General features: G+C 41.6%; 1 long non-coding RNA gene across 2 annotated transcripts in view; it reads right to left on the reverse strand.

Moving 5' to 3' along the window:
* Window positions 1-349: 349 nt before the first annotated feature.
* LOC135320493 (uncharacterized) overlaps window positions 350-27881 on the reverse strand; it is a 52758-nt gene continuing 25226 nt past the window's right edge. Inside the window, exons 6-7 of one of the 2 annotated variants that reach the window (XR_010379643.1) lie at window positions 14064-14161; window positions 350-735 (exon numbers count right to left, since the gene is read on the reverse strand). This is a non-coding gene — a long non-coding RNA (uncharacterized LOC135320493). Of the gene's footprint in view, window positions 736-9730; window positions 10330-14063; window positions 14162-27881 lie in introns of those variants that run through there. The other variant, XR_010379642.1, reaches the window with a different exon arrangement.

Genomic DNA, 27881 nt, shown 5'->3' on the forward strand with positions numbered 1-27881 from the left:
TCCTACTTTAAACTGATAGTCTGGAATATATGGTCAAATGCGGTGGAATGTCTGCTCTTATTTTAAGTTCTACAAACACTTAAACGGATAGATTTCTATCTCCATTATACAAGCACTGCTGGGTGACTTTCATAGTTAATGTGAGGATCAAAAGAGTGAGTACTTATTAATGCTATTACCATGCTTCTACTGAATTAACACTTCAGCAACAGTATAACGGCCATGCTCCTTAACAACTGCCTCTGTAAGGGTCTTGTAAGTCACAAATAATAATTATAAAGAAAATATATTAAAAATAATAACAATTATAGTTACAACAACTATGTTGTTTATAACGATGATAGTGTTAGCATCTCCCTCTCATATTAAACAGTACCCAACACTAGATTCCTTAGGAAACAACGCCAATGCATATTTGGACTTTTCTAAGTCTTCACCCAATGAAGCCTTTTTATTCACATTGGTCCACCACAGCCAGAATTGCTGTTCCTTGCATGGTGGGCTGCCACGCTGTGATGTTCTGGGCTTTTTCTGGCACAATGCGTCTATACTGGGTAGTCAAGTTTCCACGTACCCACTCTGATTTCCAATATATTGTTCTCCAGAGCCAACAGAGGGGCCACTGGAAAGAGGCCACATATACGGTGGTGAACCCAAACTGAATACCTGTTGAAGGAATGGACACACAACATGGAGTGGTGGATGGATGGAAGGACAACATAAATTCTTTTACTCCTGTAAAGAGAGAGGGGAAAATGGTGAACTAAATCCCAAAGAGAAAAGACGTTCATGGTAATAATAATGTTCAACAGTGAAAGAATCCAAACAAAAGGCAAATATAAAATCTCTGGGAAGAAGACTCATTACAACCTGTTTCTTTCACGTATATAACCTTAGTAGGAATAACATACTTAAAAATCTTCAACCAACCATAATTATTTGCTCATAATAAACTTGGGAATCTTGAAGCATATTATTCACTCTCAGTGTTGAAATAATACAATCTTGGAAGATGATTTGTATTTGAGGATTAAAAAAAGAATATTGTGGATGTATCTAACAATTTAAATAGAAATAAGAAATGTACCTTTGGGAAAGCTATGCATAGAGAATGTTGGAGGAAATACACTGAATATAGGCAAGTGAGCAAGCTCCCTTGAGTCTGGGAAGGTGAGTGCAGCACATTCAGAGAGTCTATGAAGTTATTACAAGTCACAGAAAGGTATGCAAATAAAGTGTCTTCCTAAGCAAATTATTCTTCTTCAGGAATTTTTATCTTGATATTTCTATAGTCTGTGTGGTCACAGGAAGTCAAAGTTATGGTGGTGGCTTAGAAGTTCTTTTCTCTCTGTAATTTACAGGGCAATGCTACAGATGGGGCAGCAGAGATCTGTGGTAAGCTGTTCCATAGGGTGGGGGAGTGGTTAGAAATGATAAGGTCAGAGATCTAAAAGACTTTTAGACTCTCCCCTCCTAACTGGCAGACATTTAAAGTAAACTAGCACAGGTATGTAACTAAGACAGTGGATGAGAGGCAAATTTATAGTCCCTTTAGGGTTACTGCTCAGTCAAGGGGTAGGGACCACTCTGGCCAGGAACGGCAAGACCGTGATTGGGGTGGATGGGTAGGAGGAGCTGACATTTGCTTCTGACCTGAGAGGCAGGGGTGTGTTGCAGAAAAGCCGACAGTGCTGGAAAGATGCAGCAGTTCCACAGCCCAAAAGGAGCTGTCATATTCAGGGAGGTCAGAGAGCAAGAACCAGAGTTAGTGACGCCACAGGGTCAGCAGCGTGGCAGCATTGATGTCAGTATCTGTGTCCATAACCCACCTAACCCTACATGAGCTCATCTGCCTATGGGGGCAGGTAAGTAGCAGAAATGCTTGGAGTGGGTGCAGCCACTGGCAAATTGGCAAGTGGGCATCCTAAGGAAATGCAATGCTCACCATCACCATATTGGAAATAGGGCCTCACATTGTCAGATCTCCTTCTTATTCAAGAGAAGCCAGAAATTAAGAGTTTATTAGCAATCAACCCAGATCAAAATCCAGAAAAGATATCATTTTATAATGACAAAGAAGGCACAGACTATTCAGAAATAAATTAATGAAAAATATTAAGGAGATTCTGATAAATGATTTAAAAAAAGAAAAAAAAAAGATGATTGAATGAACAGTAGAATGCACCACCCTCTTCAGTTGGCAGACTCAAATTTGGGGGACATAGAACATTTTTTCTCCAAAATAAATTTAGTATCTGAATGCAAATTTAGTTAATAATCCCAAATGGATTTAAGAAAAAAATCTGAAAGGTGATCCTAAATGTATTCCAGAAATATACCTATATATACAAATAAAGTAATGAGGAGGGATGTTTGAATTTGTAGTATTAGGGATATTCTGGTAAAGGATAAAACAGGACCAACTCTAGGAGGTATTATTCTATGGTCATGGAAACAGTATAGAAATAGTGCACTGAGAGTATGAATGAAATACATTACATTTCAAGAATAGACGTGGATATTTATGAGATTTTAGTAATATTATAAAACTGACACTTCAAATCAGTGGATTCAAGTTCTGCAGTAATTAGCTAAATCATTGGAAGACCTGGTAGAGTGTCCTCATTTATGACATTAAAATAAATTCCAGATAATTTTTTAATTAAAAAATAAAACACCAGAAATAACCCAACATGATTTAATCTGTTCAGATTTTCAAGCGAGAAGAACTTTCTAAAAAGCTTTTGGAACAAAGACCAAAAAGAGCAAAGGCCTAGCAACTCAGCAAGGCCAGAAACGCCCACTGTAAAACAAAACGAACCCTCGCCCAACCCTCTCTCACGGCCCTGTATTGCTCTCTGATATGTTCTACACTTTCTTCTTCCCTTTAAAGTCCAGTTTCTTGGAGAAGTACCTGCGCTGAAGACTCCTCAGGGCTCAGATCCCTGCAACCCCCACGGCCCTCATCGCAGCACTGAGACAGGATTTGCACTGCCGGTGGCTGCATGTTTCAAACTAGTCAGCATTTTCAGCTCGTGTTTATTTGATTGCCAGTTAGCTTTTGCCGTGGACAAATATTTTCCTCTCAGTGGGATGTTTTCCCCCCTTAATTTCTGTTTTACTTAAATAAATTTAAAAAGCCCAGACAGAAAAGTGTGTGTGCACATATGCACACACACAGATACACACAGATCTGTTTTTTAAAGTCTACCTAAGTATAGTCCTCCTCCTCCTTTTCCCCAGGCTTGGCAATTTAATGTGGGCTTTAGCTCTTGCTTTATTGCCCCACACACCCCCCCTTTCTCACTATGCTCCTTTTAGTCAGTGTTCAAATCCCTCTTAAGCCAGGTTACAGCCTTCTCTGTGTTGCCTCAACTAGTTTCTCCCAACTGCTCTGCTATTCATCTTTCTCTTGGTGGATTTCTCTTCTCCCATGTGCCATGTACATGGCCCTTTTCCCCAGGGCCTCGTCCTCAATCCTCCACTTGGCAGGAATGAATCGCCCCCACGGCCTCACCCACAGCTCCTCTGAGCTCCTGACTGTTGAATCCATCTTAACAAAGGGCATCACCCCTCAGATGTTCCATAGACATTTTGCAATCAAAATGCCACACACAGAACCATCTCCTCGAAAGCATCTCCTCCCCTTACACTCCCCCTGCAGATCCGCTCTCCAGATGGGCCACTGGAAAGTCACCTCAGCAGCTCTGCATCCCGCCGCCCCGGCCCTGTAGTCCCGTCTGCAGCAGTCACCACTTCTGCCGCCCACGACTCTCTCCCTCTGCCCAGGGCCTCTCTGCAGGCGTGTGCCACTTGTCTGGATTACCTGGGGTGGCCCTCAAAATATCCTTTCCCCCCAAAATATGGGCCTCCCCCCAAAAATGTTATTTTCCATTCTGCTGCCAGTATAACCAGATCCACTTTAACATAATCATTATGCAATTCTCTTGCTTACATATATTCCAATAGCCCTGTTTCTTTAAGGATACATTCAAGCCTAAGCACACAAGACCCATCGTGACAGTGGCCTTGTGCACCTGATATTCCCACCTGTGGATACTTTGTTCTAACCCTACTTGTTGTTCTTCAGTCTGGCCAAGCCGCTTCATGCCGTGTACTCTTATATGTCTCTACCTCTCTGCATGAAGTGTCCACTCCCTCTACCACACATTAGAGAGCTAACTTCCTTTCACCTTTCAAAATTCACTTCAAATATTTCCAGCTCTATGCAGTCCAATTTGTGTTCACCTGCTTAGCAATCCATCAACTACTCGCCAAGTCTCTCCTGGCCTGCGGAGTGCAGACACCAAGTCTTACCTGTCTTGGTCTCCCCAGCAGTTGATACAGTGTTTGGCATAGCAGGTGCTCAGTGTTTGTTGGATAGATAAACGAATGAATCAGTAAAGAGATGAGAGGTCTACAATCCCCCCCAGGTACACAGCTGCCATTTTGGAAAGTTCATTCTGCGGAGTTAAGGAAATGTCAGTACAGGTGGTGGGCAGACAGAACAGAGGTGAGGGCGTGGGGGAGAAAGGCCTGGTCCTGGAGAGCGCAGGAGAGGCGTGGATGGGATAACAATGGAGAGAGAGGGAATGGAAGGGGCGGGTGCAAGGAGATGTTGAAGAACAACTGATATTAACTGCAGTAAATTAAATGGAGAACATAATATATGAAGGGAAGATCAAGTTAACACAGCAAGGGTGGAAAAGGCAGTACCAGAGACGAAGAGCTCTCACTTCATCACTCACTGCATTTCACTTACGGCACCCGCCCTCTGGGAAGGCAGCGCCAAGTTCTTGAGAGACTGGTGTTTGTGCTGTGGGTGCTCTAAGTACAAAACGGTATCTTATGGCTTCCAGATTTTAAGACTGATAGATTATTTCTCTTATGTCCCGTGTCTGAGTTCTTAAACAGCAGGATCTTTTGCTTGTGGGGGTGAGCTATTGTGGTTAGTAACTCAGGGTTACTCCAATAATCTCAAAGGACAGTGGGGAAATCACTAGAACAAATAAAAGAGAAATTTCACTCAGAAAAAAACATATGCCCTATAGAACCTTGTGGGGGCCTTGGGGGCAATGTTACCACCAACTCATCTAACAGTTGTATGTGAGTGCGTTGAAACTCCAAGCTCAAGTCACTTAAACACGTATGAGAACCAGGGTCCAGGCTGTGGTGCTCCAGACATGCACGGGAAGATGAAAAGCCTGACTACTGCCTCCGACAGGATCAGTCCTGCCGGGGAGCGCAATGGACACTGACATGATCACGCACCATCAAGACAAGAATCAACTGCAATTCATGCTTAGAGAGGAGAGCAGAAAATCTCTAAAAAGTGGAGGGTTTGCTGCCAAGGCTTGGCAAGAGTCCTTCCAGGCAGAAAAGCAGAGAAAGATACTTCTGGCGAAGGAGACTAGGGATGGTGGCTGGGTGCGAGGCCTAAAGAAGCAAGGGTGGAGGGCTCCAGGGTCATCTTTCAGAAGCTGTTCCCCTTCAGCAGCTAAGAGGCATAACTAAAAAGGCAGGTGTGGTGTCATTAATGATCATGGGGAAAACTGGGAGGAGGAAACTGAGGTCAGGAGATCACCACCAAAGGCACTTTATTTGAGAGGAACAAAAATAATTCAAAAAGCACTTGGAAATCCTATCTCCCATGAACGAAAAGAACACAAAATAAGTTTCACTCCAGCGTTGAATACAGAATAACAGACTGCCTACTCTCAAAAATGGATTGAAATTTCTAATTCGTTAGGGATTATTTAGAGAATAGGAAAACGAATAAATCTGAACAATCTCTCTAGAATAGCTGTTACTCCATCCTGTTATGTAGGGTAGAGTTAGGCTGAATTATTTAATTAGTATTTTAATGAGACTATAAAGTTCTAAAAGTCCTATCAATTTCTCCCAAAAGCGTACAACTTTTCTTTAACAATGACCTTTATTTGACTTAACTAGAACAATAACTATTTTCCAAGGCATTTTTCGTGTGTGTTAAAATACCAAATGATATGCTGCCCTCAGAATGTTGTTGTTATTATTAATGCTGATAATAGCCCCAATAAGAAATATTTACAATTATGACTCATTTTGGAATACTAGGTCATTGGCTTAAAGTCCTTTTGAAAATAAGCAGAAAAAACGAAAATAATTTCTACACCAGGGACAGGAGCTGCACCCTTAATCGAACCTGGTCACTAAGCACAACAAAAGCAAAGATGAAACTCAAATCAGACACCAGGCCACAAAGCATAGCTGACTGAAGATGCCACAAAATGACCTTTCATTCACCGAGGGAATCAGATGCGTTTCTATGTATATTATATATTTTAAAAGCAATTATTATATATATAGCATGTAATTTAGGAAAAAGAAAACTACCTCTTTCTGTAGACTTATAAACAGGAAGCCCAATAGGGTGTCTTGCAGACATGAACCCGCATGCATAAATGCAAAGCCTATTGACCAAAATACTTTCCTGTCTCCTAAGCTTAAAAAAAAAAAAAGTAATTCTAGGCAGTGGTGAGCTGAAAGGGCTCAGATACAAAACGTGCACATCATCAGCCTTCTAGTAGATAAAAGTGCGCCATGCATAATAGAAAAGATGAAGTTTCCTATGGAAATCTATTTTGAGATGCAACAATTTAAAGGCAACCGAGAGCTCAAAACCAAGTTCAAACAAAGAGAAACAAAGGCCAAGCAAATTTACAGAAATGGACAAAGACATTGGAGAAGGAGGGGATCTGTGTTCTACCAATACTCCAAATCAGCAAATTCATCCTGAATTCAAGCCAGTGATGTGCCATGAGGTCACTCAAGGAACCAGGCAGAAACCATCTGCCAGAAGAAATAGGAATAATGTCAAAGGCAGGTGTGAGGTGTGGAAGGGTTGACCCTGTGACCCTTGCTGCCATGAGGCAGGATGCTCTTGCGGGCTTTCTGCACAGGCTGGCGGGCTCACATGACTCTGTTTAGAAGGATATCAGCCAACAGCTTTGCCACACGGGCTGCAGCACGTGCTGAGTCACATCTAGTAACGGTTCTGAGTTCATCCTTAGACGACATGACCAGAAGGATCTGAGAATCAATGATGGAGACTTACCTGAATGAGTATTCCATTTCATTCCTTGGCAGTAAACCTTCAGCTTTGTACAACATAAATATTGACAAAGATATACACAGGCAACCTATTTGAAAGCCTAACTGCATAATTGCATCTAATTGAGAAAAGCGGGCTCCGTTTCGGTATGCTAGGTCTTTGTTTGGCTCGGTAACCGATGCTTCTGAGACCGAAAGCATATTCTAGTATAACCGACAGCACAGAAATCTCCACTGATGAATTACTCATTTCAGGGTATTCATAAAATAACCCCAGTTTGCCCGTGGGATACAGATGGTTGTCCCATTCCCATCGTGGGGTGGTATGTTCTGCTCCCGAAACTGTGGCATCATTAGATTCATGACCCAGCTGCCAAACAGATCAAATTATAAGGCAAGATATTATCAGACCAAGGTCATAAAAGTATTACTGACATTTCAAGCTGAACACATCATCTTCCCAAGAATTTAATTTCTTGTTTTCAGGATAAATTTCTTTTTATTGCTGCCTACCTACACTCAAGTATTGTGAAAACTAGTCCTGAATACGTACCTTGGGTTTACCAAAATTGTAACGACTACTACTACTTTATCTCCTACCTCCTTTTCAGGTAGGCACTTTAGCTTTTAGAAGATACCTACCCTCATTTGTTTTTTCCCCATTTCTCTGCTATTATCCACCAAGGCCTTTCCAGTCTGTAAATTGTCAGACAAAATAAGTAAAAGAAAGAAATACAGGGTCTGTGAGCTGGTGATAAGTGCTGCAGAGGAAAATAAAGGAGGGCGAGGAATGTGTGGTAGGGAGGAGTGTGGATGGGGCAAGTGACCTTTGAATAAGGCAAAGACGGAGACAAAGGGGTGGGCAGAGGGAACAGTGATCACAGGCCTTGAGGTCCCTCAAGCTGGACAGACAGCATGGAGGCTGGTGTGGGCCAGAGTGAATAGGAAATAAGTGGTGGTTTTGGGGGGTGGAGCCTTAGAGGCTGCCGTGAGGATGTGGGCATTTTTCCCTCTGAAGGAATTGTGGAGCCATGGAGGATCACTGAGCAGAAAAGTGATACTCTAACGTTGGATCGAACAGGTCCAAGACCCTAATTTAAGCTGAACAAATCAAGGGCCAAAGAAGTGACATGCCACCTCAAATTCAGTGCAGAGCTTGAAATAAACAGCCTCGACTCGCAGCCCAGTGCTCTGCCCCCTTCTGGATGTTGTCCCACAGAGCTGTCTATAAGGTTATATTTTTTCCTCACTCAGAGGCTTGTGGGACAACAGAATTCTTCCCCCTTTTTCAAATGGCAATTTGTCCTGAAAGGAATTCGGAGTTGGCAGTGAAAGAAGGCATGGACATGTAGCCTACAGAGCTGTTGTCCCTGAAAGCAACAGCTGGCGCGTGGTTTACTCGTGGAGTTCAGCAGAAGAGACAGAGCAACAACAGACATCTTAGCATCTGGCAGAGCTTCGGCTGACTGCACTGCACGTTTGGATGGATTTCAAATTTGGACAGTGAGGCGGCTTCACACGAAAGGCAGGTGTATACATCATACATGCCCACACGTCTGTATGCACACACACGTGGACACACACAGGGTATATGATGTGACTTTTAAAGAGCTGCCCCTGCTAGGTTTCCCACAGCCTCTGATCTCAGCGTTAAGCTTTCCCTGGCCATGCTCCCAGGGTTGCTACGAGATTTCTTTGCAATGGAACATGCCCTTCGCTTCACAAACTTTCCCCAATTCTTTCAATGACATTAGGGGAAGAGCAGGGAGCTCTGTGAAGGGGTGGGGATATGGATTCGAGATACCCCTGAATCTGAATCCACACTTCATGGCTTATTTGTTATTTAACTTTATTTACATTCAAAATGCAATTGTTGCAGATCTCAGAAGTTGATTTACACTCACTGCTGTGGCAGAATGTTGCGGTCAGTAGACCCACCACTGGATCCTCTTATTCAACACGTCCTTACAATAATTCAGATATTACTGTATCACAAATGCCCATCTCTATATTTTGATACCTGCTTTTCAGTATAATTATCTTCCTTCTTTATTCTCTAAATCTTATGATTTTTAAACATTTTTCTGAGAAGTGTTCCACAGGCACTTTACATATGATAAGTTGATAAAGAGATCCTGGAGATCAAAACCACATTTAAATCCTGAGAAAAACTCAACTGTGCCGTATACATGGCTAGGTTTAGTCTGCTTCCTTTGTTACTTTGTTTAGTAATTTTTGTTTCAAACAACAAGATCCTACCTTATAGCACAGGGAACTACATTCAATAACTTTTAATAGCCTATAGTGGAAAAGTATATGACAAGGAATATATATATATATATATATATATGTATGTATAAGTGAATCACTATGCTGTACACAAAGAATTAACACAATCTTGTACACCAACTATACTTTCAACAAAAAAGTTGAAATAAAATTGGGAGATGAAACTTCCCCTGCCCAGGCTGCTGTCAGGATGAAACGATTCAAAGCAGGCCAGGTATTAGCAAACCCCCTAACACATCAAAACCCCATATGGGATCTTCTTTTTGAGCAGCACAGGCTAACCGGCTGTGGTCACCTGTAAATAAGGTTGAAGTCACTTAGACCCTTGGCTTGGGAACACCGTGGCCACAAGGGTGAGGGTCACTGCAGCACTTACGAGAATGACGGGGACAGCTTGCTCCTGGCACCGCTCCCCAGGCCGCAGCCCGGAGCACTGAAGTCAGGTCTGAGGCCCAGCCGGGAGCGCGCAGCTCCACAGACACTCGGAGCCCTGCCGTGCGGGTGGAGCTGGGACCGTGCTCGTCCATCACCCTTCCAGGCACCCAGACTCGGGAGTCCCCTGGGGGAATTTTTCTCTGCCTCATAATTCCTGTCTCAGCCTCTTGTGGAATCCGGTCCATGCCCAATGGAAGCAGGGCTTTAACCCTCCGGGACCCAAATCCATCACGGTTTGGATCCAGGGAGTAACTTCCATGTTAACTCACCTGGTGCTCCCTTCTTGTGCTGAACTGCCCTCCCCCGTCGATGGCATTAGGTCGTATTAGAAGTCCCGACTTGCTTGTCCTTAGCTAAGGCTCTGAGCCTCTTGCTCAGTCTTCCTGCGTGGAACCACTCATCTATGGCAGAAAAGCTTGGGCTGTCGGCAACCCATTATTGTCCTCGGTCTTTTGGGTTTTCTGTTGATTTATGGTTCTCGTGCAGGGATACCAATTTGCACATGAGAAGCACCTGTAGACATTTTAAAAAATACAGACACTGGATCCTCCCCACTCTCCAGCCAAGGCTGGAAGCTTTCTCCCTCTAGCAGGGGTTACACAATCATTTGCTTGGGAATTGACCACACATATTGGCATAATCATGGTAAATTGCCCTTTACTCAGTGCTTCCCACGTGGCATTTTTTACTTCATGTTGTCTTTGTACGTTCATTATCACATTTAATCCCTGAATTATAGATAATCACCATTTCTGTTGAGGACACTCCTACTTGCTAATCTTGAATACAAGTATCTTTGATTCTCTTAATCTATTTCATTCCTGAGTTTCCTGTTCCTGGATTTAAAGAGTGAATTATGGACACATGTATTTAAGATTCTCTTATTATATCTATCTGACTCATCCTCTAACCAAATCATATCTGGAGAAGAGAGAATTTCTCTTTTAAACATTTGCATTTTCTTACTATATAGCAGTGCGTACACACGGTGGAAAATGTAGAAAGCATATAAAGTAAGAAAATTACAGCCATACATTATCTAAACACCAAAGGACAATGCTATGTCATGTTGGGCTTTTAACCATTTTTCTTAATATTTTATCATAAAATTTCCCTAGGGCAAGTTACTTAACCCTGGAATTGTACTAGACTTTTGTCAAGTACAGAATAACATTCCCAGAAATGACCCCAACGTCAAAATAGCACGTGAGGCTGGGAAGGCCATAGGTCACTCAGCTTATACTCTGAGTCCTACAAAGAAGGCTGTTAATTCACTGATGTTATGCATTCGATGCCTGTGAGTCACTCACTCACTCAGCTGGCTCGGACTGAAGCCTACTTCATACCAAGTACTGATCCAAGTGCTGGGGAGACCCCAGAGAGAGCCTGGATCATGGCATCACTGTCCTTCTTCATTTGCTCCCAGAATCCTACTCAACAAACCCACATGGGATTGGGGGGTGGAGGCAGGTGTGATATGGTAAAATTCATTTCATTATGTTCCTTTAGACATATTTAAATAGCATGAAAATAGTCACTAACTTTGATAAGTTTTCTTTTCCCTTCCTATGTATTTTTGAGGATGGGTATAGTTTTGGGGCAGCAAGAGTAATTGATAGATCTTTAGTATGTTAGGATTTTATATGAAAAATTAAGAAGGAAACTGACACCTTATACAAAGAGAAGAGGCAGTGAGGAAAACACAAGCCACCCTCAAACTTGGCTACCATTCAGAATTTCTGGTATTCAAAAAAGGGAAACATAATTCAAAATATATTCCCTAAATATTTTAGCCCAGAGTAGAAATACATGTAGGCAAAGTTCAGCTCACTGGAACCTACAACAATGTGCTTACTTAAGCGAAGGTATAAACAGACCACAGATACTATAATGCATCCTTTACTTTAAACTAGTTCATGTGAGCAAGTTTCATTTCACATGAATTGCTCAGTACCAATTTAGGAAATATATCCTTCTTGATTGGTAAAAATAGCTCACTGATAACCAGATTCAACAAAATTTAGTGTTAAATAATTAACCTATTTCCTTCAGGAAATGCTTTTGAGTAATCTGAGTTAAGTATTTCCTCTATCTGATCTATTTCTTTTCACAGAGAAAAGTAGTATTATTTGCACATGAGCTACTTTTACTCCTCTGGAGAAATCTGACTTTGAGCTCAGGGTAAGAGTTGTCTACTGCACAGTTGGGAAAAAAAAGATTCATTTCACAGCAAAGATCAGAATCTTTATTTTGAGGGGCGTGGTGAGCTGGGGGACAAGGGAAATGCCTTTGTTTAGAGACAGACCACAGTAATCCATCCTGAAGCTGAAAGATGAAGACCTTGTGAAGAAATGTGGAAGGACACACTGACACACAAATGTGTTCACTCTGCAAAAACAGAAAGAAGGAAAGAAAAAATAATTTAACTGCCCTATAAAGAGAATGGACAGAAAATTGGTAATAAGGGAGAGTGAAGGAAAGTTAGGGAAGGGAGGAGAAACAGTGAAAGGGAACTTGGATGCGGTGGGCAGAATAGCAGGTTTCTGGAGCTTACAATGAAGGATGATAAGAAAAAAAGTAAAGTTTAAAAAAGTTACAAAGTTTAAAATAGTTTAAAAATTAAAAAATGAAGTTAAAAAAATAATTTTTTTTATAGTGGCATGGAAGATTGTAAAATGATGGAGGTTTTTATTTCAAAATTCAAGTTGTTTGAGTTTCTCCTCCATGCTCCAAACAACAGTAAGAATTGCTTGTGTAATTGGTTTTGAGGGACACCACAGAGAGTGGTGAGCAATGCAGTTAGGTTGGCCAGGAGCAGAATGCTTTTGTGGAAGGCAAGACAGAAGAGATATCAACAGTTTCATGAGGACAGAAACTCAAAGCCAGAAATTATCTTAAAAAGCTTAGTGTGGTTGGCAGAAAAATGTTCCCCCCCAATATGTCTATGTCCTTATCACCAGAAAATAGGAAGAGGTCAGTTTCCCTGGCAAAGGGGGTCTATGGTTTCAGATGCGGTTAATGTTGCTAACCAGCCTACTCTAAGAGAGACGAGCTGGATTATAGAGGTGAGCCCATTGTAATCACCAGGGTCATTAAAGTAGGAAGAGGGAGACAGAAGAGGGGAGAGAGGAGAGGAGATTTGACCACAGGATCAGAGTCAGAGGCACACAACCATGCTGACCTTGAGAGAAGGAAAAGAGGTCACAGGCCAAGAGACGTAGGTGGCCTCTGGAAGCCAGAAAAGTCAAAGATACAGTTTCCCCTGAGGCCTTCAGAAACAGCCGTGCCAATATTTTGACTTCAGCAGGCTCCTGCGTTCAAGAACCCTACAAGGTTAAATTTGTGTTGTTTAGTGGAGACTATTTCTTTTTTCTTCCTACTACCATGTCACTTGGGGATACTTGTTACAACAGAAAGCAAATACACTAAGCTCCTTGAAATGTTCAGAAATTGCAGATAACACTGGACTGTCCACTTTGATATGGGATTGGGTTTATGTGAAAATCCAAAGGACAGTGTGACCTTTGCTAACATCTGCTTTTCTCATTTTTAGGAAGAGAACAGTAAGTCAAAACCTCTGTAGTTATTATTTTAGACAAGAGTCTCTTAAAACATTATGTAGCCCTGTGCCTTAGGACACCAAGAGAGTCTCTGTTCTTAGAAGAACATGAATTCCGTGAGATAGGGTCTTACATCTGAGTCCCACAGTGGTCTCTTATTGGCAATGAGAACTTGGGCAAATCATTTACCCTCTTTAAGCCACAGGATCTTCATTTGAAAAGGAAGATAAGAATAAGGATTGTTTGGGTGATTAAATTGTACACACACACACACATATATATACAACATTTAATACAGTGACTAACACATACTAGGCACTCAACAAATTCCTGTTATGGATTTTTAAATGCATGTATAAAAGGAGGAGAAAGTTGCAGGAAGTTGTGGGAAAACTTAGTTCACGGCCCCAAAAAGGGCCATCTCTCAACGGGCTCTGATCAGTCAGTCCCCAGTGATGGGCTAATAAGCAGAAACTATAGCACTTGAGGATTTAATTTAAACATAAAAAGGAAGATATTTAAACATAATTATTAAACAGGAGGTATGTTTACACTGTTGGCTGGATCATCTTATCTGGAGAGCTTTAATAAGCAGAGAGTCTCCCCTGTTTTAGAGATGGGCATGCAGGAAAATTACTTGGATGGGTGGGCCGTTCTCACCCCAAGATCACATGACTTAGTACTCACGGAAGTAACATCTCTTGTATGTTATTCCAGATGGACTGTCCTCCCATGATTATTGTCAGCTGCATCATCAGTTCAAGGAGACAGCCACCTGGGTCACACTGGAATATTAGAAAGAAAATCTCATTTAAATTTTAGATAGCTCTAACATGAAATAAAGTCATTATTTTATGCCTAAAAAAATCTAAGGAACAGAGAGTAAAGACACTCTTCATTGGGCAACTAAGAGAAAATATGAAACAGGTTAGACTGTCCGAACACAAAGCTGTATTCACACGTCTTCATTTCTGTATTTTCACAGCCAATACACCAGATCTCCAGGATAAGTCACAAATCTGCCCTTAAAGAATGTGATATAGAAACACGAGGAGTAGTAGTTGAAAAACTGGAAGAAGAACACCTTCATGGCTAGGTTGTTCCCACAGTCAGTCTGGTCCTTGGGATCTCTGCAGCTAGAATAAAGAAAAGTTAAGTCTGTAAAACTGTGTACAGCTTTGAGACCATAATCAAAGCCACGGACACATGAGTTAACACGCTAAATATGTATATATATATATATATATATATATATATATATATATATATACACAATTCACACTTTTTTCATATAAGCTGTTTTGAATTCCTTAACATAGCTACTATGTTAATTCCAACTGTACACACTGTTGTAAGAGTTTCTCCCACTATGAATGCAATATCACACAAGGCAAAAATAAAAAACAAAGTCACCCGTTCCTTAATATTTATAAGCACAACAGTATCCAATGGGCAAGAACTGTCCTCTGTCAGGTGTAAGTTGAAAGAAAGCTACTTCTAAACATCCTGCTAAATGAAATTCTCTTGTCTCCCTGAACGGCAGGAAGGTAGGACTATTGAAGGAAACAAACAAAACACGGGGCAACTTTCTAGAAGAATTTGGGGAACATAAAACATCCTCCTAGTTCAAAATTTGAATTGGTCTTAGTGTTTTCAGAAGATGACCACTGAGCAGACAACTGGGAGAACGACCCAGCCACATGCAGTGTGTGGGAAGCAGTTAACTAGGGCCGCTAAGCCGCTGGCTGGGATACAAGCCAGAGAGAAGAAACATTTGTTATAGAAGCCACAGCTGATGAGAATGGAGCTACACTAACAGGAACAGCATGGGGGGAGGACACATAACAGTGTGATTACTTGTCCTCTCCGTAACGCACAAGCAAATCTGCCACTGGAACCACGACCCTCTTCCACTTATTTGCAATAAAGAGACTATTTACTTTCAACAATAGGGTACATGATCTAGTGTAATTGAAATTATTATTAAACACTGACATATTTACACAGAGCTTGGACATTCTAAAGCTTTCTTTGTCCCTTTTACTAATGCAAAGCTGCAGCTAATTCACTTCTCATATAGGCTAGAGAAAATACGTTTACACTTGAAGTTTTCTAAAGACTGTAATGTACTGGAATTGAAGTGCCTAAAAGATAAAGTCTCTGTTTTGACCTGGTTCTAAAACTGGTGTAGAAATGACCTCAGCTGCAGAAGGAGCTAAACAGACTCAGTCAACTTGATTGCCACTTTCTCATATATGGCGTTCAGGGTCACGATTATGATAAAACTGATGAGTGAAGCAGTGATGGGCGTGGCCCACCTGCACAGTCAGTTACTTCTGGATTGGGTCTCTTCCATTCAGGTTCTTGGGAAGTTCTGCTGAAAATACAATGAACACTGAAAGTCCGTAGACAATGATCCCAATAACTGAAGCAATGGTCAACAGGACCTGACAACCCAAAAGCCCAGCAGCATAAGGCTCACTAATGATCGTATTTTTACACAGAAAACTTGCCCCCAATCTATGCTTAAACAGACAACATGCACGTGCTGTAAACCTCACATAAACCTGAGAAGTGATGTCAATCGCATGTAAATGCCACAAGAGACGTGAATATCAGGCATGTTAAATTTTAGGGGAGGAGGAATGAAGGATGTCAAAAAGAATGAGTGCATCCACTAATGTAACATGCTGACAGCAGGAGCAGCTGTGTGCAGGGCATAAGGAATATATGGGAACTCCACTTTCTGTGAATTTTTCTGTAAACCTAAAACTGCACTAAAGAAGGAAGCCTGTTAAGTATATCTTTAAATGGCTGAAAATGGAGTAACTGGTGGCATGTTATTTTGGAGACAAGTCTGTGATAGCAGAACCAATGAAAGTATCCCTTCTACATCTATAGAATTACTTAGGTTATGAACTAGTTGTAACCCAAGAAGGGGATATGCTTCCTTTCAAGGGAGAACCTATCACTGATTCAGGGGTCAGCAGGTGCTAGCTGTCATCTTCATTCTGAATAGGACCAGTGAAGCTGTGGACATGCCCTGAGGGAAATAGTGGAAGTGACAGCAGGTCTCTGCTGATGAAAGCTTCACATGCTTTTCATACTCCTTGAGATCTTAAAATGGCAGGTATTCCTACTCCCTGCATTTGCACAAGATTCATGTCCCTGATCCATTGTAGTTCTGACTGTGTGGATTCAAGGGCAACGGGAGTGTCTGAAGCATAATTTGCACGTGGCTGGTAAGGCTTCAGTTCCTCACTAGGCAGGTATTTTTCTGCCCACTGAAGAATGCACATTAAAGGTCCCATTTTTAAACTGTTTTCCTTCCATTTACCTTCTTGGTCATAGTCCAGAAGCATGTACTCATGGTCCCTGGCTGCTCCTGATGGCTGCCCCAGAGAGAAAGCTACAAAGAATGTGAATTTCAAGACTAGGTGAACCACATCATGTTATTTACAGTAACAGCTGGAGGCTGGCTTGCACCTGCAAGGGAGAGCAGAGGAAGTGTTTACAAGCCCCTCCTGGAGCCACACTCCTGCATCTGGATCCCAGCTCCGATGCTAGCTGTGGGGCCTTGTGCAAATTTCTTAAACTTCTAGGGGCTTCAATCTCCTCACCCATATAATGGGGGGATAATAATAGCAATTTATAGGACTATTGTGATGAGTCAATGATTTACTAATTGTGAAAACAATTAGAATATTAACCACAGGCATGTGAAAAACTCTACCTAAGTATTAGCTATGAATATGGTGACCAAAGTCTTAAAAAGGAGTTTTTCTTAGTTTTTAAGCCATCAGTTTGTAGAGAAAGCATTTTATTTTCTCCTCTACTCTCTTTCATCATCCTTTTCTTCACAGTAAGTCTTCATGATTTTGAAAGGAATAACTTTTTGGTGTGTGTGTGATTAAATGTGAAAATTAGTTAAGGCTGTGAAAAATGTATTATAGAAGGTATATTAAGCCTTCCTCTCTTGTACAGCACATATAGGCCATTTAAATACTATGCATTTTTAAAAAGTCTGCATAATAATTTTTTAATTATGTATTAAGTAATCTTAATAGTTAAGATTCTTTAAATGCTTACTATTGCTTCAGCACACATCTATTTTTCTAAATCCTCACAATCACCCTGTTGGGAAGGTAATATTATATCTCTTTTACAGATGAGGAAATAGAGCCACATGGAGATGATGCAATTTGCCCCAAATGAAGCAACTATTAAGTGAAAGAACTGAAATACTCAAAGAGCCCAAAGACACACTAACTGTAGAGCACTGTCTACTACATGGTCTGTGAAATCAATTGTAATTCATTTCAGAACTTTTACAAACTTGACACATTTCCATTTTTCTTCCAAGCACTTAATGGGTTCAATATTTCTTATGAAACAGGAAAGCTTTCCATTCTCCTTCCTCAAGTTTCTTCTTATTTATCATCTTTTCTGATCATAATTTTAACATTTGCTCATTGAAGAAAATTTGAAAGTACTCAGTACTGGACAGAACTGTTGTCCTGGATCTGTCCCCATTCTTAGAAGAGGGCCCAGAATTTGCTTTAGGATAAATAACCTCCCTTTTGTTTTTAGTCCTGTGATTTAAGCTCGATTAACCCACTCTTTCTGAAGCACCAGAGGTAGATCTCAGTTGGTTTAAGACAAATAATACCCCTCATTGTATTGGCCTCGCACATGATTGGAGAATTGGCAAATAACCCAGTAAGAGCCACTATTATATGAGGAGATACGTGCTTGTGCCCATGTGAATGATAAGCTTCCTCTATCAAGAGAGGAAGCTGCCAAAGAGACCTCTCTTGGTTTGGATGGATGATCTGGGATGCTGAGTGCCTAGAAGCAGCATGCTGAGACATCATTGGACACAGAATGAAGACAGGACAAGACCAGCCCTTGACATCATCTGGGCTACAGTATCTCTCCTTGACTGAAGCCAGACCTCAGATCTGAGGTTTTCATTTACAGGAACCAATAAATCCCATGCATCCCCATTTTTTGGGTGTTGTTTAAACACATTGGAAATTGATTTTGTCACCTACAATGAAAGGACTCCAACTCTGAAAATGAATAAAAAATAAAATAAGAAAAATGCTTCTACCTATAGACATAATTCCTTCAGAACGGTACATTGTTTGTATATTACAAATCATTTTATATATTAATTTTATTCTCAAGCCTATTGTAAGCATAACACTTTGACATGTCATAAAATATTTTCATGGACACACTTTTTCATGGCTGCAAACTATTCTACTTTGTGAACGTTTGGAAGAATATTTTGGCTGAGATTTTATATATATATATACATATAAAAGTATGTCTGTGACTTGCATCCGTACTAAATTTTCCCTGCCATTTTGAAATACTTCCTGATTAAAAGTTTTTCAAAGCTGAATTAGTTGTTTAAAGCATATGAATATTTTTGACTCTTGATATCAACTGCCAGACTGCTTTCTAAGAAAGCTTGAGGAGTACACCAGAAATTAACACAGCATTGTAAATCAACCATACTTCACAAAAAATTTCCAGTAACCTAGGCATGAGATTGGTGATCACTGGCATTTCATCCTCATAAACAGAGCTGTGTCACTTGAGAGGTGGAAAACTACTTCATTTTGATGTGCACTGAGTGAATTATCATTGGAGTGTGACATCTATTTTTCCTTTGTGAATGTGTGTCCATTTTCTCTGCCTTCTACTCTCCTGAGATTTTTTGATGTTATCTTTGAAGTGATCTGAACTCTCTATGTATTGAAGGAATTAGCCCCTTGTTGGATTTGTAAACAAATAACATCCTCTGGTGTTTTGTTTAAAATTAGGATGCTTCTGATGCATGGAAATCTTTGTATACTTTCCTCAGAAACTTGCTGTTCACCTAGAGTTTGTGTAAACTTCCATATTTACTTCTAGTTTTTTTCTAATTGTGTTACTTTTTAAGTGTTTCTGGAATTTATCACAATATATGGTTCACTGTATGATTTCAATCTTTTCTTTTCCCCCCAAGTAGCTAACGAGTGTTCCATTCACTGAATAACCTTTATTTATCTCCCTGATTTGTAATGCCTTCCATCTCTTATATTAAATTAATATTGATATCAGAGCCCATATCTGGACTTCCTGTCCTATTTTCTAATCTGGTTATTCTTGAACTACTAAAAGTCTCATTATCTTATTAATTATTATATTACTAATATGATTTTATTCACAATAAACCCCAAATCAATATTATAACTTCTGATATTTTGGAGATATGATCTTTTAAACTAGAATCATGTGATTAAAGCATCTTTTATATCTTTCAGTAGTTTTTACTTTTATTTTTTGATAGTTCCTACTATCCTTTTCTTTGGTTATTCTTAGATATTTTACCTTGGTTGTTAATCTTGGAAAATTTTAGAAATCTTAATGCCTCCATCTGGTCTCTTAATCAGACCCTGGAGAATCCTAAACCACTGATCTGATTTGAACAAATGAGGTGAAAAGAATTGGGGGAAGCACTGTGAGCAGAAGAGACTGTGGAACCTACAGAGTGGCTCCCTGCATTGGCTCAGATGTTCTCTGGAAAAAGTTTTCTCTATGAGACTTCATAGTTCCCAGCTTTTCAGTTTTCTCAGGATTTCACATTAGATTTTAAAAAGTCTGTGGCAGGTTCTTACCCAGAAAAAGAGCACTTGCACAAAGGGTTATATGTATACACTTTCCCCAAGTGGTAAATGGAAAACTCTCTTCTTCCTAATTAAAAAAACAAGTTAAGTCAATCAAGGGATTACATCAATGAAATGACTTTTCTCCTAATTGGTCAATAAATCCTAAACATAATTTAAGAAAAATAATTTTCAGACATAGCCTCATTATTTGTAATTGCATGGGTTTTTTTTCCTTTTTTTTTTGTTCTTTTATTTTCTGTTAACGATGTCAAACAAACAACAAAATACGTACAGTGTTCATTTTAATACTGTTTTTTGAAAATGCATATGTGAACAGTAAACTGTTTCCCTGCCATGGTCTGAGCTTGGGGGTCTGGGTACCTGACGAGGCCAAGCTGTAAAGCTCTACTCCTGAGCTTGCCTTAGATTTCAGAAGTGACGGTAGTGACAGCATAGAGTCCGTGCAGGACAGAATGTTTCACAGGTGTCGGCAGCTAACTGGTCTCCACTGTGTGTTTCTTGGTTGAGCTTTATGTGTTAATTAGCTACAACTATGAAGTTTTAGAGTTTACATTTTAGAGTTTATATTTCGAATTTTTTTAAGAGATGAAATCAGTAAGAATCAAGGTTTACCTGGATTATAAAAACAGATATAGTATAATAATAGCTGTCCCTAATTACATGGCCCTTCCTCTGTGCCAGGAAGTCTTCCAAGTAGATTCTGTACATTACTTCGACCAGTCATTGCCACAGTCATGAAGAAGCAACCCTCTTATTTTTATTTTATAGAAAACTATGGCACAGAGAAGTTAAGTTGTCCAAGATCACTCAGGAAGCAAGCTGCTGTGTTCAAATATGAATTTAGGCAACTTCATTCCCAAGCTCTCACTACCACAACGCTGGCCTCTCTAAACAATGGAGCATACTTTTGCAAGTAAAGTAAAATGCTTCAATTAAAAAACTAAACAAAAAAATATTAGGCAATTTTTTAAATAAGGAAGAACGATAAAGTGAAATGAGTTTTCATCTTCAATTTTTCAACAAGCATGTTCTAATGAAAATTTAAACTTATTAGCTGGCAATTTTAAATTTAAAATTGGCAGTTTAAATGACCAAAAAACTTTTCTTCAGTATTTTTTGTATGTTGCCAATATGATACGTTTTTGTTTTTCAGGACTCAAAAGCATTATGAACATCTAATTTTGTCTAAGTTTCAGCTTTCAAGTCTGAATGTACAGTCTTTTACCAACATATGCTTTGACCCCCATCTTCAGTTGTAAACAATGGGAAATATTCATAATGGGGATTATTAGAAGCTTATTACATTGTAAAAGACAAATGTCACTTTCTATTGGTAGCTGAACCTCATTTTTTTCCATTTATAAAAAGAGGAGTTTTACCTGCTCCCTCCAGAAGTTTTCAGTGCCAACATTCTGTAGATCTGTGATTCAGTTTATTAAATCTATAGTTGGAGACATTTTCAGATGCTCCTAGTAAAAGCATTTTCTTTCCAAGAGTTATTCATGTTCACAACATACTTTCCTGCTGCTGCTGACTGCAAGTACCATCAGCTCTAAATTATCTCAGCTGATGGAAAGAAGCAATAATACAGATGACTCAAAAAATCATCTTTTCATAGCTCTGGAATGTTGATACAAAGATATATAGTTTTATTTTTTTAATTTTGCAGCAGGAGTGGCAGCAATAAATTTACATTTCGAATTATATAAAATGCCTAGCTCAAACACTGCTCAAACACTGATGGCATCTCAACAAATGTTTCCCTGCTTCTCCTACCCTTTCTCTGACTTTAGGATGAGAGCCATGCTGCTTTGTGCACATCCCAACCGGAAGGGGGAGCAGTGACCGGGACTTAGTTAAAGACAAAGGGGCACCTAGTCTACGATGAAAAGGAGGCGGCAATAATGAAGGCACATGTGAAAAAATGGGAGTCAACTATAAAAACCAATGTGTCTTTCCTCCTACATCTATGTCATAGCAGCTAATTTATATTTTGCATTTATTTATTGGTGTTATGAAAGGATAAAATTCAATGCCTCTTTTCTTATACACTTATACCAGACTTTTTCTTTTCCCCCTTTTTACTGTTACTATGAATGAAGGACCACACTTCTCTTCTGTGTACACCATTCCAGGCAGTGCTCCTTCAACTTGGCTGCACATTAGAATAACCAGAGGAGCTTTAAAAACTTCCCTATGCCAGAATGCACCCCTGGCCACTAAGTACCATCCGAGTTAGCAGTGATGGAATCCAGGCACCAACATTTTTTAAGGTCCCCTGGTGATTCCAACATGCAGCAAAGGCTGACAAGCCCAGAAGTAAACAGACTAAAGTGCATCTAAACAGCGCCCGCTTTTCCTGGGTAATCTCATCTGTTTCCACATGGGGACACCGCGCCTCCTATTCTGGCCGGACTTGTTCTTCCTGCTCAACCGTGTCCCATTTGTACTCAAGTTCTGCCTGGCGCCGCTTCCAGAACTCCAGAAGTAAGGTGACTAACAGAGAGAGAGAACAGCAGAATGTGGATCTTCAGTGATGACTGATGCTTCAGAAACCTGTACTTAATATTTATTACCTTTAACACTTTGGTAAACGGTTAATAAAATCACATTTATTTATAGGCGATACTAAAGAGAAACATGAGTTAATGCCTTTTTTTTAAGAAAAAAGAAAATGTAGATTATTTATTGAACTTCTGGAAACAGACTAGCTCTCTAGCTCATGAAAAAGGTATTAACGTGATGGTCAGACGCAGGTGACTGTGTCTGATGCTAAAGTACCTGCTACCAGCACATTATGCCCACTAAAAACACAAATATCAGGGGGATGGGTATAGCTCAGTGGTAGAGCACGTGCTAAGCATGTACAAGGTCCTGGGTTCAACCCCAGTACCTCCATTAAAAAAGAATATTAAAAAAAGTAAAAGTAACTGTCACAATTTAAAAGCAGTGCACGGTCCACCCTCCAAGCCTTTTCCTCACATCCCTGTCTCTTCTGTCCAAAGGACCTGAGGGTGGGGAAGGGGATAACAATGCTTTAGTAATCCTTGCATTTCTATTTTCCACCACCCCAGTCACACAAAATTAAAATAATATTCTTAAATATGGAAAACTGTCATTTTCCTCAATCTTCGGTAAAGTAATTTTTAGAAATCGTCAATCTGTTTTAAGACTCGTAACTTCAAATAGTAGACAAAAACAACATGAAATGTTTATTGAAAAATGTGGCCTCAGGGTAAATCCCCTAAGCCCTTCTTCCAACCAGACTGTTACCCCTAGGCCCTAACTCTAGAGAAATTCCAGAATAACCACTGTTCCCTCCACCATTATACCTGAGTCTCTACCATGCTCTGAGAATAAAGAGAAAAAAGACACAGTCCCTGCTTCTGGGAGCTCCTAGGTGCACAGGACTCATCATGAAATGATGGCTGAGGAGGCGTGTTAAGAGGGCTTGGATAACATTCAGCAGTGGGTGCTCGGGGCAGAGAGCCGGAACTGTAGCCAAGGCTCTCCCAGAGGAGGGAACCACTGTGGTGAGTTCTGAGATGCCCTAGAAGTGATCAGGTGAAGGTAAAATGTTAAGGCCATTTCTCCCTGGGGAGCTGCACATGCAAAGGAGGGAGGCCAAAGAGAGCCAGGTCACTTCCAGGAACTGCAAATAGTCTAGAAGTGATCACAGGGTGTGGGAGGCAGGTGAGGCAACCAGGTGGAGAGATCACAGGTGCACATCACACAGGACTCTGTGTGCCTCCAAGGTAGAGGAGACATGCAAAGTGATCTAGAAAGAGACAAGATAGGGGCAGGGAGACATATTGGCAAGTTCATGTGAAGGCCTGCTGAGGCCCTGCCAGGAGGAGAGAGAAGAAAACATTTCAGCAGGTGGACGGATTGGCCACAGGTGTGATGGAAGGGCAGGAAGAGGTCAAAGATGCCGGCCAGCTTTCTGGCTTTGGCAGTGTCCTAAATTATAGTGCCATTTCCTAAAACAAGAAGGGCAGGAAGAGGGGCAAGTCGTGAGAGGAGACAACTGATTCAGTTCTGGCTGGGTGCCTGTGGGCTCCAGAAGAGATGTCCAGTAGGCAAATAAAAGTCTAGAAATCGGGAGAAAGTTCTAGCCTGAGCCAAGTAGTTTCCCTGCTTCAAGAGGCTAATGGGTGTGAGTGGAGAAGCTCACGAGAAGAGTTGTAGAGGGGTAGCTTTCACCCTCCTGCACATGGGAAGCATCTGGGAGCCTTTATAACATAGTGTGCCCCAGCTTGGAGTGGGGCCTTTGTACTGTTTTTTGTTTTTTAAATACTTTCCTTTTTTGGGTGGGTAGTTAGCTTTATTTATTTTAATGGAGGTACTTGGAAATGAACCCAGGACCTCTTGCATGCTAAGCAAGTGCTCAACCACTGAGCCATACACTCCCCACCTTTTTTTTGTTTTTAGACATTTGCTCTACTGAGCAGTCAGTGTTGAGAATCAACCTGTAGAGAGCAGAGAGCCTTGGGGGTAGAGATCAAGGAGAAGCTGCCCAGAGCCCTGCAGACTCCACCAGGGGCAGCCGGAGATGCAGGGAGCCTCGGATGGGCTGTGAGGAACGTGAACTCAACACTCCCCAATGACAAGCATGTTTCAAGCACCCACTTCCCAGCAGTGTTTGTTCTGACTTTACTACTTTTCCAGTAATACTGGGTGAGAATAGAAATAATCTGGACACAGGGATCAAATTCCAATGCTGGTTCTGACCATTCTTACCTGCGTGATTACTGATTAAAAGGTTACCCGTCTGCCACGTGTAAACTGGGGGACCTAGAACAGTGCTCGTGGGCTGCTGTGAGTGTAATGAAATGACAACTATAAAGGCCCTCCTGACTCTCAGAGGTAATTGCTACTATTGTCCCCATTTGGGACACCAAGAAACAGAGTCACAGAAAGCTTCAAACATTTGCCGAAGATGAAGGTTAGGGTCAGGAATCAAGCCAATGACTTCGTGGATCCAGAGCCCAGGATCTTCTTACGAATAACACGGCACTGCCCAGGCTCCCTGCTCCAAAACCCGCCTCCTTTTGGCTCAGATCCATGGGGCCTGCGCTGCACAGATGTCACTGCCTGCCTGCCGGCCCGTTGTCTGACCAAGGCACTGCTCCCTCCATCTCACACACAGCTTCCTTGGGCACACCAACCCTCACGAGGCCATTGCTGTGGGTACTCAGATGTCTACTCGGAAACGCAGGTGGCAGCCCAGCTTTTTGCTATAGATGCTGCTGTCAGTGGAGGCAAAGAGCTCACAGTTGTTGGCGGAGGCCACTTCTGGTATCCTCCTTGGCTGGAGAGCTGGATGGAATCCAGTTTCCCTCTGCAACTTAGACATCCAGCATGAGAGTTATGTAAGGCCATCTGGCCTCTCAACATAGAAATGATGCCCCTGCAGTCGTTCTTAACATTGTAATCTCCTGGCTCCACCAGGGAGCAGAGGCCATGGCCTGTTGTCCACCAAGTTTTGTTTCCTTGCACAACAGCTACAAAGGGGTGAGTTAACACCGGAACAGAAAATCTACAAAGCCCTCGTGTACTATTTCCTGACACTTGCAGGTCACCCAAATACCCCAGATCCTCCAAGTAAACAACTAGAAAGAGGAACTGAGCTGGCTCGTCTGTCAGATCCCTGATGGCAGGACGGATTTGGCCTCTCCTGCTCTCGGGATGATCCGTTCTCCTTCTGTGTGCCCTTCCCCGAGTGAAGGAGACAGTTCTTTGTTTATGGGCTATGGAGTATTTGTGGCTGTCTAACCAGAACCTTCAAAACTAGAGCTCTTGTTGAGAATGGAAGTATGGCACCCACGTCTCATGAGCTCAGCTACCGAACAGCCTCATCTAGCCAAGACTGTGGCCAACACCAGGGGTCCACGCTGTTGAGTGTTGGGTCTGGAAAGCAATGCCTCCACCACTGAGAAGCTGCCCCACCACTTGTGCCCTTGTCCCCATCCAGGGGGAGGTGACGCATCCATGGGGTGAAAGCCTTGAGGGCACTAGGTGACTGTGGACCAAGCTGTGAATGGCTGGTCCTGCCCCCCAAGTGACCCATGTTACCCTCACATGCAGAAAATCCCCAAAGAGACCCCTGCTTGAGGGAACGGGTCACCTATAAGCCAACTGTCCTTGGGCCGCCTAAGAAGCAACACAGTATACACAGTGAGCCACCCATTCACTACAGTATCCAAGGCTCACAGTTCCCTCATGTGACACCATGTACCCCCAGCAAAAAGAAGACCGTTACTTTGTAATTGACTTGAGAATTCTACTGCCAACACTGCCTTCCACCTTCCACTTATGAAGTTCTTTCTGCTGTGTCCCCTGCTCTGCAATTGTGCAATCAGTAGAGCTCCCTCATGAGAAAGGAAGGAAGGGGCCGGGCAAATCCAATAAAGGAATGGCACAGCCTTTAGCACCAGGATGGTGGAAAAGTCAACTCCCAGTAGATCTTGAGCTTCAATACACACTCACCGAAATACAGCAGGATGTTAAATGGCACTCCCACAGGTCCCAGGACAGGTTCAAGGCTGACCATAAAATGTCAAAGGGTGAGTGGTGGCCCAATTTCTGGGAATCCCAACACCTTTCCCAAAGCAGTTGGAATATTCTCCCACTTATTAGCATATGAAGATACTGAGTGCATAAAATCTAACAATCCCACACCTCGTGGTTGCTCTCTCTGCTGAGATAGACAGCCCACACACTGTCTGCGGAGCGTGTATCTACTTTTACTTTAAACTGGAGCACCCAACCCCCATGCCTCATGGCCTTTCTGTTGCCTTCTGAAACAGCCCACTCTGTCTATGATGTATATATCTCTCTGAATAAATCTACTTTTACTGAACTGTGGCTCTCGAATTCATTGCTGGGCAAACCAAGGACCCACACTTGGTGAGGTGCATCCCAGGGACCCAAATACGACCTGGGATATGGCCATCCTCTCCCCCACATTTTCCTGTATCATACATTCCCTTCCAAAGGATCTCACCTTGTGCACTCCAAAATAGACAGCCCTCATGTGTCCTGACCAGGATCTGCTCCTGTGTGTATCATTTCTTATTTCCACTAGAACATCAACTTCAGGAGGACAGGGATTTGGTTCTGTTCACAAAGGAAGCACCAGCACATCACAGGTGCTGGAGAAGTATAAGCTGCATGAATGAGCTGTGGGAAGTCCTGGGATTTCCACCTGGAACTCCTAGCCTCTTGGGTCCCAGCTGACTACAGGTGCTCCCTGCTACTCATGGCTGACCTCTTGCCACCACTCTCTGCTCTGCCGTCACCTGAGCCGGGATGAGCTGAGATGGGCACACACCCCAGAGAGCATGGCACATGGTTCATGCCGTTGCATCACACTCGCCCCTTGACTGTTAGAGGTTACTTAGGATGGTCAAACTGAAGGCAGCACCATGTGCACCGCCCTACCCCACAACTCACTTGAAGCACCAGGACTGCACACAGGGGAAACGCTGGCCCTTTGCAACCTAAGGAGAGGGACTATGGGTGAGAAGAGGGTCTCTGTCAACTAACAGTCTCTTTACAAGCCCAGTCTTAGGAAAGCTCTTTAAAGATACTTTTTGTATCTTCCTTGTGTTTCTGTAATCCCTCTAGATTTTGTCATTTTAATCTACACATCAGAAATACAGATATTCTTGAAATCTCTATTGATTTTCAATGAAGAAAATCCTCAATTTCCTACACTGCTAAGAAAATTACTGCACTTTATTTAAAAAAGCAGCTTCCTTTCATGACTTCCTATCTTCAAACACCTAATTTCACAAGAATCAGTGAAGCAGGACATGAA

This window comes from Camelus dromedarius, unplaced genomic scaffold, assembly GCF_036321535.1.
Source record: "Camelus dromedarius isolate mCamDro1 unplaced genomic scaffold, mCamDro1.pat HAP1_SCAFFOLD_117, whole genome shotgun sequence".
NCBI classification, from domain to species: domain Eukaryota; kingdom Metazoa; phylum Chordata; class Mammalia; order Artiodactyla; family Camelidae; genus Camelus; species Camelus dromedarius.